The 16127-nt window shown below is 40.3% G+C and overlaps 1 protein-coding gene and 1 long non-coding RNA gene across 3 annotated transcripts in view; one reads left to right on the forward strand and one right to left on the reverse strand.

The window, feature by feature from the left end:
- Positions 1-383: 383 nt before the first annotated feature.
- On the reverse strand, positions 384-1480 carry LOC115167800 (uncharacterized). The gene is made up of 2 exons (XR_003870573.1): positions 1402-1480; positions 384-1264 (listed from the first exon to the last, which is right to left on the reverse strand). It is a non-coding gene; the product is annotated as an uncharacterized LOC115167800 (long non-coding RNA).
- Positions 1481-2411: 931 nt separating this feature from the next.
- stat6 (signal transducer and activator of transcription 6, interleukin-4 induced) overlaps positions 2412-16127 on the forward strand; it is a 50439-nt gene continuing 36723 nt past the window's right edge. The window contains exons 1-2 of one of the 2 annotated variants that reach the window (XM_029722423.1): positions 2412-2725; positions 14690-14834. The gene's annotated coding sequence lies outside the window, so the exon portion shown is untranslated. The remainder of the gene's footprint in view (positions 2726-14689; positions 14835-16127) is intronic. The other variant, XM_029722424.1, reaches the window with a different exon arrangement.

The raw sequence follows: 16127 nt of genomic DNA on the forward strand, positions 1-16127 counted from the left end.
TAAGACTGCTAAATGGCTAACAGAATGGTTACACAGACTGAGTTGACCCTTGTATTTTATTGCTATTGTTGCACTGTCTCTATGCACACTCACAGGACTCTACACTCACACACACACTGACACTTCAACACACACATAACATGCACACACATTTATACTGACTCTACACACACACACACACACACACACACACACACACACACGCACTCTTCATTTACCCTGCGGATACACTGTTAATCCTAACATGTCCTGATGCCTAGTCACTTTACCCTTACACATATCTAGCTCTATCAACTTAGTATCCCTGCACATTGTAAATATGGTATTGGAACTGACCCTGTAAGTAGTATGCTTACTTTCTCATGTTCTTATTTCTTATTGTGTTTTTGTTCTACCGTATGTTATTTTAAGTGCATAACTGATATTGATTACAGCATTGCGGTACAGACACATTAAGCTTCATCGCTGCAAATGTTAATAGTACACCATGATGCGCGCACACACACACACACACACACACACACACACACACACACACACACACACACACAACCAAGCTGTACACACACACACAGGAAGCCTATACATACAAAAATACAGACAAGAACACAAAGAGAAACACATACAACACATACTCAGTGAAACACGCAATTTAACTGTTTTTACGGGTCCCCTATAATCAACCCAATCACTGATCTAAAAGAAAATCTGCATTCCCTGTCCCAAATACTAACCCAAGCAGGAAGAAGCAAACACTGAGAGGGCCTAATCAATCTACAACCAGGCTTATATCATGGTGGTTCTATGTCCAACACATTCACTGACCATGTTGAGGTCATTGCATACATCCCAATTGATCTATCCATCAGAGAACATCACTCCACCTCATGTCATGCCCTGGCCTCCTCGCTGCCTCTCCTGACGGCAGTGAATGAAGATGAATCTAATTTAGGCGGTATAACAACTCCCTCTTGTGGCATCTCTATGGTCTCACGTCTAAAGTCAACAACAAAAAAATTGCAATGGAAAGTTACAGCAAAGATACTGATAACTTCCCCTTTCATCTGTGGTTACAGTAGCATACCATAAATGTTTTAGATAACACGCTCATCGTTAGGCCGTTGAACGATATTTAAATGAAGTTAATTAGGACTTACCTTCAGGCTATGATGTATTATCATGTTCAATCGAATTTGCTCTGGTGTCCACCAGCGTTAATGTGGGCATGGTGGCCTGTCAGAGCTGGAGGTTGAGGCGCAAGCAACTAGAAGGCAGCAGACATCGAAAATGATTACATGACATGTAGGCGGTGGCTAAAGTAGCCTAATTGGCAAATGGCCTTGTCCTAATATGATTGTAGCCATACACTTGATGACGGATATGGAAATGTACCCATCTTACCTTGTCTGCTCGTGGGATTCGAATTAGGGACCTTTCGGTTACTGGCCCAACGTTCAAGTGTGCCAAAGAAAGGTGAAATGACGCGTAAGGATAAAAGCGTCTGGTCATCAGTACACATGAACCAAAGTAAATATGTACATGTCTGTGGTTTGTAAATGTCAGTACTGTTTAAACCAATATGCTATGACTATGTCCTCCAAACATGATGCACCATTTATGTCTGCCTTTTCACCTCATGAACGTATGCCAACAGTACTGCGTGGGCGTGCATGCCGGAGTCCTGAGAACCCTACCACAAACACCTGTTTACTGGAAGTTACTGTGTGTAGTGTGCGGCAATACTTTCGTCCGCCTACTGTTACCACTCAATGGACCTTTACTATGTCTGTTACTATAATATCATGCCCATTGGCTAGCACTGTATGCTTGGTTAGTTTCCTTTTCAGAGTGCCAGCAGCTTAAAGTCGTTTACTCAGTCATTTTACACGGATACGCAATAGCAAAGTAAACTCAACTCCGTCCGTAGCCATATTACAGGGATCTAAACTAGAGCTATGATATGCATATGCCTATCGAATGTATTTAATGCTTCCTCAATAGCAGATAGGCCAGTATGTCAATTCTATAGTAGTTTCAAATGGTCTCTATTTTACAGATAAGCTACTGACTATACCATTTTTGTAGGCCCCTTAATTTGAATATATGTAGAAGTGGAATGGTATTATTGAAGTATTATAGGCCATATATCCGTATAATAATACATAATAACTCCATATATCTTTTATAAGAAGGGGAGGGTTTCTTGCGCAATTTAGAGCAAACCGAAACATAAACAACCCACTAATTTGCGGTAAATTTGTAAAAAAAAAAAAGAATGTGTGAATACAAACCAAATGTTATTGATACCATGAAAATGTTGTTCCATAAGCAGGCTACCCTGCTATGTATTTTTTTTTTTTTTATCCCCCCCGCCTTAGAAGTATGTGAACGAAAACGTGATCTACGATCACTTCCGTAGAATACATTATTAAATGCGTGTATTGCGTTATGCCTAACAGGGAAGTCCTCTCCTCCTCGCGTTCACCTTATTGCCCCAAAACATTATTCGGCCGCGACATTTTTATTTTCCTTTGCTAAACTTTTAAGAAATAGCCTATTAGTCAACAGGCTATGCTGTTGTAGATGGATTGACGTTACAACGGTACGATATACATATTCAGCTGTCTTCACATGAGTGAAGGAAGACGGAGAGAAGAAACGGAACGGAATTATAGCTAAACTCTTTTGAAATGTTTATAGCTGACTTTTATTGAGTTTGTGAACGGTAAGTTATTGATATCCTAAATATGTCTCATATTGGTGTTAAATTATGGAATAACTACACAGAAGATCGGTTTTTATCAAACATTCAAGTTTTAATCGTTTGGGCAGCCTGTTGGTGCGTTCACCGCGAAATCGAAAGTGCTTTCTTCAGTTGAAGTTCGTCAACAATTTATAAGATCAACTATTTTTAGAATACAACAACTACCAACCCTGTCATATAATTATAATTTATATCAACATGCATAATCAGATCCATGATTATTCAGGCAACCATAATAAACTCAGAGACGCTAAAGGTTAGTTGTCAAGATCGGCCTTCCTCACGCTGTTTATGTCTTGATGTTGTCTCTATGTTCTGCTATTCTAGGCCGACATGAAGTTCTCAAACTAGTGATTTTCAGTAGTCTAACTTATTTCAAATCATCATGGTTATGATCACTGTGGCTTATTAACCCATTATTATATGGTTGTTAACCCTAAGTAGTTTAACTGTAAGAAGTACCGTTTAAGAGTAAGTAAGTACCATAGGCTAGCTACACTGTACTTACAGGAATAATTAAACATTAGCCTAGGCCACTGTAATGGAAAGTGTCACCAGTGGTTGCTGTTGTCTGAGTTGCATGTGTATCAGGCCTACAATCATGATTGATTGTATGGTTTTCGATACCACCTTTTTATTGAATGAACAAATGCATGTAAAAACAATTTCTCTTACCCTACCATCCAGTGTTGTTTGGTCTCAAGACCATACATTGAATATCTCGGTCTTGTATCAGTATCGGATACATTTGTACTTGGTCTTGACTCAGTCTCGGACAGTGAGGACTCGTAATTTCTCCCCGAGACCAGCAGAGTAAAAAACGAATAATTACACTATATATACAAAAGTACAGTTGAAGTCGGAAGATCAGAGTTGGAGTCATTAAAACTTGTTTTTCACCCACTCCACAATTTTCTTGTTAACAAACTATAGTTTTGGGAAGTCGGTTAGGACATCTACTTTGTGCATGATACAAGTAATTTTTCCAACAATTGTTTACAGACAGATTATTTAACTTATAATTCACCGTATCACAATTGCAGTTGGTCAGAAGTTTACAAACACAAAGTTGACTGTACCTTTAAACAGTTTGGAAAATTCCAGAAAATGATGCCATGGCTTTAGAAGCTTCTGATAGGCTACTTGACATAATTGGAGGTGTATTTTAAGCCCTACCTTCAAACTCAGTGCCTCTTTGCTTGACATCATGGGAAAATCAAAAGAAATCAGCCAAGACCTCAGAAAAAAATGGCAGACCTCCACAAGTCTGGTTCATCCTTGGGAGCAATTTCCAAACGCCTGAAGCGTCCAGTGCATCTGTACAAACAATAGTATGCAAGTATAAACACCATGGGACCACGCAGCCGTCATACCGCTCAGGAAGGAGACGCGTTCTGTCTCCTAGAGATGAACGTACTTTGGTGTGAAAAGTGCAAATCAATCCCAGAACAACAGCAAAGGACGTTGTGAAGATGCTGGAGGAAACAGGTACCAAAGTATCTATATCCACAGTAAAACGAGTCCTATATCCACATAACCTGAAAGGTCGCTCAGCAAGCTAGAAGCCACTGCTCAAAAACCGCCATAAAAAAGCCAGACTACGGTTTGCAACTGCACATGGGGACAAAGATCGTACTTTTTGGAGAAATGTCCTCTGGTCTGATGAAACCAAAATAGAACTGTTTGGCCATAATGACCATCGTTATGTTTGCAGGAAAAAGGAGGAGGCTTGCAAGCCGAAGAACACCATCCCAATCGTGAAGCAGCATCATGTTGTGCAGGTGCTTTGCTGCAGGAGGGACTGGTGCACTTCACAAAATAGATGGCATCATGAGGAAGTAAAATTATGTGGATATATTGAAGCAACATCTCAAGACATCAGTCAGCAAGTTAAAGTTTGGTTGCAAATGGGTCTTCCAAATGGACAATGACCCCAAGCATACTTCCAAAGTTGTGGCAAAATGGCTTAAGGACAACAAAGTTAAGGTATTGGAGTGGCCATCACAAAGCCCTGACCTCAATCCTATAGATCATTTGTGGGCAAAACTGAAAAAGTGTGTGTGAGCAAGGAGGCCTACAGACCTGACTCAGTTACACCAGCTCTGTCAGGAGGAATGGGCCAAAATTCACCCAACTTATTGTGGGAAGCTTGTGGAAGGCTACCCAAAACATTTGACCCAAGTTAAACAATTTAAAGCGGAGTCAATCACCACCTTCCGGAGACACCTGAAACCCCACCTCTTTAAGGAATACCTGGGATAGGATAAAGTAATCCTTCTTCTACCCCCCCCCAAAAAGATATAGATGTACTATTGTAAAGTGGTTGTTCCACTGGATATCATAAGGTGAATGCACCAACTTGTAAGTCGCTCTGGATAAGAGCGTCTGCTAAATGACGTAAATGTAAATGTAAAGGCAATGCTACCAAATACTAATTGAGTGTATGTAAACTTCTGACCCACTGGGAATGTGATGAAAGAAATAAAAGCTGAAATAATTATCTCTACTATTATTCTGACATTTCACATTCTTAAAATAAAGTGGGGATCCTAACTGACCAAAGACAGGGAATTTTTACTAGGATTAAATGTCAGGAATTGTGAAAAACTGAGTTTTAATGTATTTGGCTAAGGTGTATGTAAACTTCCCACTTCAACTGTATGTGGACAACCCTTCAAATTCGTGGATTTGGCTATTTCAGCCACACTCACTGCTGACATGCGTCTAAAATTGAGCACACAGCCATGCAGTCTCCATGAAAAAGCATTGGCAGTAGAATGTTCTTACTGAAGAGCTCAGTGACTTTCAACGTGGCACCGTCATAGGATGCTACCTTGACAGCAAGTCAGTTCATCAAATTTCTGCGCTGCTAGAGCTGCCCTGATCAACTGTAAGTGCTGTTATTGTGAAGCAGAAACGTCTTGGAGCAACAACGGCTCAGCCGCGAAGTGGTAGGCCACACAAGCTCACAGAACGGGACCGCCAAGTGCTGAAGCGCGTAAAAATAATCTGTTCTCGGTTGCAACACTCACTACCGAGTTCCAAACTGCCTCTGGTAGCAACGTCAGCACAATAACTGTTCGTTGGGAGCTTCATGAAGTGGTTTTCCATGGCCGAGCAGCCGCACTCAAGCCTAAGATCCCCATGCGCAATGCCAAGCGTCGACTGAAGGGGTGTAAAGCTCGACGCCATTGGACTCTGGAGCAGTGGAAACATGTTCTCTGGAGTGATGAATCACGCTTCACCATCTGGCAGTTGGATGGTCAATTTTGGGTTTGACGGATGCCTGGAGAACGCTACCTGCCCCAATGCATAGTGCCAACTGTAAAGTTTGGTGAAGGAGGAATAATGGTGTGGCACTGTTTTTAATGGTTCAGGTAGGGCCCTTAGTTTCAGTGAAGGGAAATCTTAACACTACAGCATACAATGACATTCTACATGATTCTGTGCTTCCAACTTTGTGTGCAACAGTTTGGGGAAGGCCCTTTCCTGTTTCAGCATGACAATGCCCCCATGCACAAAGCGAGGTCCACACAGAAATGGTTTGTCGAGATCGGCTTGGAAGAACTTGACTTGCCTGCACAGAGCCCTGGCCTCAACCCCATCGAACACGTTTGGGATGAATTGGAACATCAGTGCACAACCTCATTAATGCTCTTGTGGCTGAATGGAAGAAAGTCCCCGCAGCAATGTTCCAACATCTAGTGGATAGCGTTCCCAGAAGAGTGAAGGCTGCTATAGCAGCAAAGAGTGGACCAACTCCATATTAATGCCCATGATTTTTGAATGAGATGTTCGATGAGCAGGTGTCCACATACTTTTGGTGATGTAGTATATCGGCTTCATTCATTCAGCGCATAAAAGCGATTCACCAGGCAAAATATATACTCCCTTTTCTTGAAACAGTATTATCTTATCGCCTATTGAAACCTTGGATTCCTACTTTAATAGTAACATTACTGTCCTTTACTTTAATTAAAAAATATCCTCAAACTTTGTCAGAATTTCTTTGACTTTCTGGTAGGGAAGAGTGGAGGAAATTGTTTGACATTTGCAAGCTCACTATTAGTAAGGGTTGACAGAAGGTAATATTAACAGGCTTTATTTTATTCCCTATTATAGACATGTTTGCACAGTAGCAAACCTGTAGGACATAGGTCTTCAGTGTGTGATTGGACCTAGGCCTTCAGTGTCTGACAGGCTCCTGATGCTGAAAGGACAGCAACCGTAATACTAGCGCACTCATGTAGGAGAGTGCACTTTTTGTAAATCACAAAAGGCCAGTGGTGTAGTAGAGGCTATACGCAGGTATAAGCCATATACCCACTTTGTTTTGCAGTGGGCATTGCCTATACTCACTTCTTAATCCCTTCTGTTACGTATGAAAGTAGTTTAGTGGAGGTATATGACTTATTAATTATGTAGTACAATAGAAAAATCATGCACAAAGTAACCTACACAATTGCAAAGCATGTGAAATATATTCACATCCGTGCAGCACACATAGCCTAGTTTCAGCAGAATGTAATCTGCAGGCAGCAAGAGCATGCAGCTCTCAACTGGTTGTCATATGGAGCAGCTCACAGAATAATGACATAGGCAGCTGGTAGGTAGGAAAGAATTAAAGGGCAACTACACCCTCCAAAAATATATTTAAATTTTTTTCCAAGACCTCAAAAATGGTCTCATAATGTGGTTTAAGCATTGTTGTGGACTTAGAACATCACATTTCTGTAATTTTTTTATTTTATTTTAAAAAGTGTGACTTTGACAGTGAAAATCTGTGATTTTTCACACAGAGCACCTTACCTTCACACAGGACCCACTTCTCCACACTACTGCATAGGGCCGATGGAAAGACAGCAGTCTTATCACTCTGAGATAATAAGCCAGTAGGTTCCAATCATAAGAATACAAAAACACAACCATTAGGCTAAGAATTTCCCAATCTAAATGTACAACTATTACTTCCCATTGCAAAAAAACATTTCACGTTTTGCACCAAAGGTGATGTAAAGTTTAAATGCAACAATGTTTCACACACAAGTTATTTTCAAAGCGATGGCTAACAACAGCATGAGAGTTGCAATAATTAACACAGTTCCACTCACCACATGATGATAATTTGAAACTTCTTGTTGAAAGTTATTCTTGAAAAGGGAGAAGCTAACAAATTAGCAACAACGTCCTCTTCGATAACACCTGGTGCAGCGGCTGCAAACTAGCCTACGACAAAAGCTAGCTAGCTAGACCGTGGGAAAACTACTGCTAGCTATTGCACAGTGACCCGTTGGCCTTGAGAAGGCAGAAGTTTCCATGTTTTCGTAAAAACGGTCCCACCCATTACAAGTCAATGTAATTGGTTGATTCCACTGTCACTCCAAAATGTGGGACTAATACAGTTGAATGGCAGATGCCTTCAATCAAGCTTCTGGTGGTCTAGCCAATGACAGGCTTAGCTAGCTGAGACCACCAAAGAAAAATCCTGGTTGGATCTTTTTGCTAACCCTTTCCTTTCTAACAAAAACTGAAAAGATTGAATCAGAACATAATTGAAAAGAATAATATAATAATTATTATTTTTATTATTTTATAAATCCTTAGCCTTTCTCTGAAAGATGGCCCTCATTGTTCCCCACTGTCTTTGGGTTAGTACAAATTTGTAGAGTGGTTCTATTTGCACTCGGCATGCATTTTTTTTTGCCATTCTGAATGTGTAAAGAATAAATGTCCATACAGTATGTTCTTCTGAAATATGAACAAAGAAATATTGGACATTTTGAACTTTTATTATGTTGATGATTTGACAAAATTACAGTCATGGTCTTGCATTGGACTCACATTTTTCTGGTCTCTGTCTTGACTCTGTCTTGGACCTCTCGCCCCCCTCCCGGTATTGGTCTTGAGTCGGTCTCACCCCCCTCCGGGTCTTGGTCTTGACTCGTACTCGATTCGCCCCGGTCTTGATCTTGAATCAGTCTCGCTTCAAGTGGTCTCGAACACAACACTGCTATCCTAATTGAAGTAAACTAACAGACAAATAATACTTCCACTGCTACTTACAGCTATTTCGCTTCACATCTACCTGTAGTTAAATAATTATATATATATTGTCACCCACAGTGGATTGTCACCCACAGTGGCCAATGCCCCATTCATTCTGGGTTTGATACCATTCTGTTATGAACGCATGACTGTAAATTGCTTTGGAGAAAAGCATCTGCAGAATGCCTTATATGAATATATTAAGAACCTATGCATATCCCAATGTTGGGATAGTTACCACTCGGATACAGTACATAAATAACAATGTTAATAATTTTATAATAAAATATTAAAAGTTCAAGCTTAACATTTGCGGTGTCCAAACTTAACATAATGAACAGGAAGGACATTTTTAGACTGAAGGAACCATTTATTAGAATGTAGGTTTACACCTACTACCTATATGGGTTGCTTTCTGGAATGAGGGGGGATGTCACATATTAGCCATTTTCAGTTTGACAAAGTGATATGTTTTGGACCAAAGTTATTAGTATCATCGTTAGGCGTAGGCCCAGATTTAGAAGTTTCTAGGAACTTAAATGTGCTTTTGAGTCATCGTCCTATCACAGATCCTTTCCTTAGAAATCCAAGAACTCGAGCCCATTGCATACATACTCATTGAGTAATAATGCTTGGTGCAGGTTCAGACATAGCAAACTATGTTTATCCTGCAGTAGGAGGTCACATGTTCTTTAATCACGTTGACATATTTATCAGGTACAAGTGGTTCTGGATTTGCCGTTGGTAAAAACACAGAGATTTCTGAATATGCATGATCCACTAGCCTAATTCCAGTGTTGGGGAATGGGGAGTATTGAACTACATGCAGTTCAACTAGTAATTTTAATAACTTTTTTAATTATGCAGTAGCTTGGTGGTAGTTCCAACTATATACACTACTGTTTAAAAGTTTGGGGTCACTTAGAAATGTCCTTGTTTTTTAAAGAAAAGCACATTTATTGTCCATTAAAATAACATCAAATTGATCAGAAATACAGTGTAGACATTGTTAATGTTGTAAATTACTATTGTAGCTGGAAACGGCAGATTTTTGATGGAACATCTACATAGGCGTACAGAGGCCCATTATCAGCAACCATCACTCCTGTGTTCCAATTGCACTTTGTGTTAGCTAATCTAACTTTAAAAGGCTAATTGATCATTAGAAAACCATTTTGCAATTTTGTTAGCACAACTGAAAACTGTTGAGCTGATTAAAGAAGCAATAAAATTGTCCTTCTTTAAAATAGTTGAGTATCTGTAGCATCAGCATCTCCAGGTTCAATTACAGGCTCAAAATGGCCAGAAACAAGGAACTTTCTTCTGAAACTCATCAGTCTATTTTTGTTCTGAGAAATTAAGGCTATTCCATACGAGAAATTGCCAAGAAACTGAAGATCTCGTACAACGCTGTGTACTACTCCCTTCACAGAACAGCGCAAACTGGCTCTAACCAGAATAGAAAGAGGAGTGGGAGGCCGTGATGCACAACTTTAGCAAGAGGACAAGTACATTAGAGTGTCTAGTTTGAGAAACAGCAAGTCCTCAACTGGCAGCTTCATTAAATAGAACCCGCAAAACACCAGTCTCAACATCAACAGTGAAGAGGCGACTCCAGGATGCTGGCCTTCTAGGCAGAGTTCATCTGTTCAGTCTCTGTGTGCTTTTGCCCATCTTAATCTTTTTATTGGCCAGTCTGAGATATGGCTTTTTCTTTGCAACTCTGCCTAAGTGACCCCCAAACTTTTGAACGGTAGTGTACATTCAAATCTTGGTTATGTTTTCTGTAGTTAATTACTTTTTTTGCCATGTAGTGGTGTAGCTAACTAGTGGAACTACACACTACTTTTTTTTCAAAAATAAAATTACATATGGGTAAAGTAGGCAAGAATTTCCTTATTTTCTGGCATCAGACCTGCCTAATTCTCACAAGAAACACTTTTTGTGTGTCGAATCTCACTTTTTTTCTTTAATAGGCTAAATCACACATTCTGTTACCATTTGACTACAGAGTGATCTGTTCTTGCAATTTGTAGCCTATGACATTTCAGATTTAGATATATTTTTTTCACGAGGTTGTTTGGAAGTATCGAACTGTAACTTTGGTTAAGTAAACTATATTTTTCTTAAAGGTTGTACAGTAATTTCATGTTATTTTTTCTGGAGGGGAGTGACATGCAGCTATTTAGGCAAGCTATATGTAGCCTACACAGCATATCAAACAAGCAAGACACAGACAGTCAGTCAATAGCGATTTACTGTTATTTTTTCATCATCATTGCAAACATTGGCTAAACAGGAGGCAGACTGCTGGCTATACAGTGCATTCAGAAAGTATTCAGACCCATTGACAATTACATAAGTATTCAGATTTAGGTATTGGTGACATGGGGGGGTTGCCCAGGGAGCCATGCAAGCTAGAACCGCCACTGATTACAGCCTTGAGTTTTTTGGGGGTATAACGAACGCTACAAGCTTAGCACAGCTGTATTTGGGGAGTCTCTCCCAGTCTTCGCTGCATATCCTCTAAAGCTCTGTCAGGTTGGATGGGGACCGTTGCTGCACAGGTCTCACCAGAGATGTTCGATAGGGTTCAAGTCCAAGCTCTGGCTGGGTCACTCAAAGACATTCAGAGACTTGTCCCAAAGCCACTCCTGTGTTGTCTTGGCTGTGTGCTTAAGATCAATGTCCTGTTGGAAGGTGAACCTTTGCCCCAGTCTGAAGTCCTGAGCTCTCTGTAGCAGGTTTTCATCAAGGATCTCTTTGTACTTTGCTCCGTTCGTCTTTCCCTCGATCCTGACTAGTCTCCCAGTCTCCCTGCCACTGAAAAACATCCCCACAGCATGATGCTGCCACCACCATGCTTCACCGTAGGGATGGTGCCAGGTTTCCGCCAGACGTGACTGTCATGGTTCCACCTGTCACCAATGGGCGGCAGAGACCGTCCTAGAGACAGTAACGACACTCAGGTGTGTCCAATTTACTCATTATGGTTTCTCTGTTAAAAGAGGTGTGTTTTCTGTTGTCCTTTGCAGAAGCTTGAAATGTTTACCGTGTGTGTTTGTTTCCTGAGTGAGGTTTAGGAGACTTAGTGGGGTTTTTTCTCAAGTGTACTGTGATCCTGCGGCTACTGTTTCTCAGTAAAGTAATATGTTTATCCTTAACCACTGATTCCTCGTCTGGTCTCTTCTCTGCACCTGGGTCCGACCTTACCACGTCACAGTGACGCTTGGCATTCAGGCCAAAGAGTTCAATCTTGGTTTCATCAGACCAGAGAAGCTTGAGTCCTGTAGGTGCCTTTTGGCTAACTCCTAGCGGGCTGTCGTGCCTTTTCTAGAGGAGTGGCTTCGGTCTGGCAACTCTACCATAAATGCTTGATTGCTCAGTTTGGCCGGGCGATTGCTCAGTTTAGCCGGGCGGACAGCTCTAGGAAGAGTCTTGGTGGTTCCAAACTTCTTCCATTTAAGAATGATGGAGGCTGCTGTGTTCTTGGGGACCTTCAATGCTGCAGAAATGTTTTGGTACCCTTCCCCAGATCTGTTCCTCGACACAATCCTGTCTCGGAGCTCTACGGACAATTCCTTTGACTTCATGGCTTGGTTTTTGCTCTGACATACACTGTCAACTGTGACATACACTGTCAACTGTGTGAGCCTTTCCAAATCCAGTCCAATCAATTGAATTTATCACAGGTGTACTCCAATCAAGTTGTGAAACATCTCAAGGATGATCAATGGAAACAGGATGCACCTGAGCTCAATTTCGAGTCTCATAGTAAAAGGTCTTGAATACATTTCTAAAAACCCATTTTTGCTTTCTCATTATGGGGTATTGTGTGTAGATTGATAAAATAATTTCATCCGTTTTAGAACAAGGCTGTAATGTAAAAATGTTTTGAAAAAGTCAAGTGGTCTGAATACTTTACAAATGCACTGTATATATTTTTGGAACCTTTGTTCAAATCGCAGCTGTTCTGAAATTTGAGGCAGAGAGATAGGATGATGTAGCCTATCGATCAAATTGGTTGAGGGTTCAGAAGAGGGTGAGTAAAGAGAGAAACGTGAGAAACGTGTGTGTATAATAACACATGCACAGAATGTGATTTGGATCCTTTGATTTGAGAAAGAAGTTTCCAGAGGGGTGGGATAGGGGCCTACATTTTAAACGGTTTCAACTTTAAACTGATAACAGTTATATACACTACCGTTCAAAGGATTGGGGTCACTTAGAAATGTTCTTGTTTTTGAAAGAGAACATACATTTTTGGTCCATAATAACATCAAATTGATCAGAAATACAGTGTAGACATTGTTAATGTTGTAAATGACTATTGTAGCTGGAAACAGCAGATTTTGTATGGAATATCTACATAGGCGTATGGAGGCCCATTATCAGCAACCATCACTCCTGTGTTCCAATGGCACGTTGTGTTAGCTAATCCAAGTTTATCATTTTAAAAGGCTAATTGATAATTAGAAAACCCTTTTTCAATTATGTTAGCACAGCTGAAAACTGTTGTGCTGATTAAAGAGCAATACAACTGGCCTTATTTAGACTAGTTGAGTATCTGGAGCATCAGCATTTGTGGGTTCGATTTACAGGCTCAAAATGGCCAGAAACGAAGTCCTTTCTTTTGAAACGCGTCAGTCTATTCTTGTTCTGAGAAATGAAGGCTATTCCATGCAAGAAATTGTCAAGAAACTGAAGATCTCGTACAACGCTGTGTACTACTCCCTTCACAGAACAGCGCAAACTGGCTCTAACCAGAATTGAAAGAGGATTGGGAGGCCCCGGTGCACAACTGAGCAAGAGGAGAAGTACATTAGCGTGTCTAGTTTGAGAAACAGATGCTTCACAAGTCCTCAACTGGCAGCTTCATTAAATAGTACCCGCAAAACACCAGTCTCAACATCAACAGTGAAGAGGCGACTCAGGGATGTTGGCCTTCTAGGCAGAGTTTCTCTGTTCGGTGTCTGTGTTATTTTGCCCATCTTAATCTTTTCTTTTTATTGGCCAGTCTGAGATATGGCTTTTTCTTTGCAACTCTGCATAGAAGGCCAGCATCCTGGAGTTGATGTTATTTTAATGGACAAAATGTTTTGCTTTTCTTTCAAAAACAAGGACATTTCTAAGTGACCCCAAACTTTTGAATGGTAGTGTATATAGTTTGTATTTGTTTGTTGTCTTCAGTCAATTGCAAATGTGCTTAGTGTTTTGAAACATGAGCCATTTCGATGATCTGTTTCGATTTTTGTGCTTAGAGTTGTAGCACATACTTGTGAAAATGGCTCCAAAGTGATAAAGAAAAACGGTATTAAAGCTCTATCTCCCATCATAACACGACAATAATCCAGCAGTGTGTGTGCGTATGTGTGTGCGTGTGTATGTGCTCATGCATGCATTGTGTGTGTGTGCACTTGCTCACGTGCACAGTGGTGCGCGCACGTGTGTGTGTGTGTGTGTGTGTGTGTGTGTGTGTGTGTGTGTGTGTGTGTGTCTATTTAAGCTGTTTGTGGTTTGAGAAGTAAATTAGGATATCTGAATAGTTACGTAATCCCAGAAAGTTCTCTCTAAACTCAACATTTCCTCATCTCAAGTCCTTACAATTCCGGTCAAAGTGACATGAAATGATTTAATAGTTTGTAATTAATATGTCTTATCAGGCTTTTATTGTTTGCCTGTTACCTGAGAAGTAACTGTTTATTCTATAGGATACCAATGGTGTATAGGTAATCTAATGTATGATAGGTGATACCAGTGACATGATGTACTATGATTGCATACTTTGATTGCCTACAGTGTCCACAATGTGTTTTTTAAGTCTGTATTGTGTACTGTAATATTTTGGAGTGACACCTACATAACATGTTCTAACTCTAGGAGTGAAGAGCAGGAGGTTCCCACTAACACTGGACAGGATGAGAGTGTCCTCATAGAGCTGCCTTTGTGCTGCTGCCTTTCCTAAAGTCTTCAGAAGAGTCCTTGTCTTAACACTGGTCAGTGAGTCAGAAAGCACAGTAAAAAGGTATGTTTGGATTAGTCTGATGTTTTTAATAATTTATGTATGGTGATTAGAGGTCAACCGATTATGATTTTTTTTTTCAACGCCGATACCATTATTGGATGACCCCCCCCCCCCACAAAAAACCGGTACCGATTAATCGGCCAATTATTATTCGTTTTTTTGTAATAATGACAATTACAACAATACTGAATGAACACTTATTTTAACTTAATATAATACATCAATAAAATCAATTTTGCCTCAAATAAATAATGAAACATGTTCAATATGGTTTAAATAATGAAAAAACAAAGTGTTGGAGAAGAAAGTAAAAGTGCAATATGTGCCATGTAAGAAAGCTAACGTTTAAGTGCCTTGCTCAGAAATGAGAACATATGAAAGCTGGTGGTTCCTTTTAACATGAGTCTTCAATATTCCCAGGTAAGAAGTTTTAGGTTGTAGTTATTATTATAGGAATTATAGGACTATCTTTCTCTATACGATTTGTATTTCATATACCTTTGACTATTGGATGTTCTTATAGGCACTTTAGTATTGCCAGTGTAACAGTATAGCTTCCGTCCCTCTCCTCTCTCCTACCTGGGCTCGAACCAGGAACACATCGACAACAGCCACCCTCGAAGCAGCGTTACCCATGCAGAGCAAGGGGAATAACTACTCCAAGTCTCAGAGCGAGTGACGTTTGAAACGCTATTAGCGCGCACCCCGCTAACTAGCTAGCCATTTCACATCGGTTACACCAGCCTAATCTTGGGAGTTGATAGGCTTGAAGTCATAAACAGCGCAATGCTTGAAGCATTGCGAAGAGCTGCTGGCAAAACGTACGAAAGTGCTATTTGAATGAATGCTTACGAGCCTGCTGGTGCCTACCACCGCTCAGTCAGACTGCTCTATCAAATCATAGACTTAATTATAATATAATAAACACACAGAAATACGAGCCTTAGGTCATTAATATGGTCGAATCCGGAAACTATCATCTCGAAAACAAAACAATTTTTCTTTCAGTGAAATACAGAACCGTTCCGTATTTTATCTAACGGGTGGCATCCCTAAGTCTAAATATTCCTGTTACATTGCACAACCTTCAATGTTATGTCATAATTACGTAACATTCTGGCAAATTAGTTCGCAACGAGCCAGGCGGCCCAAACTGTTGCATATACCCTGACTCTGCGTGCAATGAACGCAAGAGAAGTGACACAATTTCACCTGGTTAATATTGCCTGCTAACCTGGATTTCTTTTAGCTAAATATGCAGGTTTAAAAATATATACTTGTGTATTGATTTTA

This window comes from Salmo trutta, chromosome 30 (genome assembly GCF_901001165.1).
Source record: "Salmo trutta chromosome 30, fSalTru1.1, whole genome shotgun sequence".
Lineage (NCBI taxonomy): Eukaryota > Metazoa > Chordata > Actinopteri > Salmoniformes > Salmonidae > Salmo > Salmo trutta.